The sequence below is a fragment of the Lontra canadensis genome, unplaced genomic scaffold (genome assembly GCF_010015895.1).
Source record: "Lontra canadensis isolate GAN:19392208 unplaced genomic scaffold, GSC_riverotter_1.0 scaffold39, whole genome shotgun sequence".
Lineage (NCBI taxonomy): Eukaryota > Metazoa > Chordata > Mammalia > Carnivora > Mustelidae > Lontra > Lontra canadensis.
Window position 1 is genome coordinate 348,305 of NW_022631033.1, and position 1,072 is coordinate 349,376.

The window sequence follows — 1,072 nt, forward strand, 5'->3', positions numbered from 1 at the left end:
CCTCTGCACCGGCCCCGCCCCACGCTCGGCGCTCTCCCGCACGGCCCCGCCCCACCTTGGCCTCGCCCCTCCCGGGCAGAGGCCCCGCCCCTCACGTAATTTCCTACTAACCCGGAAGAGGATTTCCGGAAGCGAAGGTTCTGGTCAGGTAAGTGGATTGTGGTCTTTGAGGTTTAAACCCGGGCTCGTCGGCCCCTTCCTGGCTCCGTTCTCCACGCCCCGGGACCGAGGACTCCTGCGGGCGCCCCAGGCCCCGCAACCACCCGTCAGACCCGCGGGGAGTCGCCGGGCCCTGCGCTCCCTGGGCCGGTAGTCCGTGTCTGTTTGCGGTCGAAGGCGCCCCGAGGCCTCCACAGATTCCAGTCCTCCCCGATGCCGCCGCCGTCGTCCTCCGGCGGCCGGGGGTCCGTCCCCGCCTCGGGGAGGCCCGTGAGTCCCCGCCGCGGGGGGAGAGCGGGCCCGGGTCTCCGCGCCCCAGACCTGCCCCAGGGCTGCGTGTGCCGGCGTGTTCGCGTGCCGGGTCCCGCTGGGAAGGGAGCGCCTCGTCCCGGAGAGCGGCGCGGCGTGTCGGCAGGGTGAGGAGGAAAGACCGGGAAGGGACGGCGGGCTCCCCGCGCAGTGGCGTGCAGGCCGGGAGGGGTGGTCACGGAGGACTCCGACAGGAGCAGCGGACGTGAGGGAGGAAGTGGCCCGGGCAACACAGGTCAGCATGTGAGGGCAGAGCAGCGAGGGAACAGGGACAGTCAGGTGAGACCGACCAGCACTGGCGCCGGGCAATGCAAGGGGCATTGCTGTGAAGTCCTAAGTTGCTCTCCTTATTAAATCAGGTAAGTCACATTCAGACAAGAGTCCGCAGTGCTTTTCCTGTCTTTATTACATACAGAAGTGTTCCTTGTTGGTTAGCAGATAATTCTACAGTGTTTCCGTGCGCAGCTACAGTGTTTCCGTGCGCAGCTACAGCGTTTCTGTGGGTCACTACAGTGTTTCCGTGCGCAGTTACAGCGTTTCTGAGTGCAGCTACAGCGTTTCCGTGTGCCGCTACAGTGTTTCCGTGTGCAGCTACAGTGTTTCC

General features: G+C 65.8%; 1 protein-coding gene across 2 annotated transcripts in view; it reads left to right on the plus strand.

Moving 5' to 3' along the window:
* Positions 1-760: 760 nt before the first annotated feature.
* Positions 761-1,072, plus strand: part of LOC116874818 (zinc finger protein 596-like) — a 13,937-nt gene continuing 13,625 nt past the window's right edge. For both annotated transcript variants that reach the window (XM_032869798.1, XM_032869799.1), the window contains exon 1: positions 761-827. The gene's annotated coding sequence lies outside the window, so the exon portion shown is untranslated. The remainder of the gene's footprint in view (positions 828-1,072) is intronic.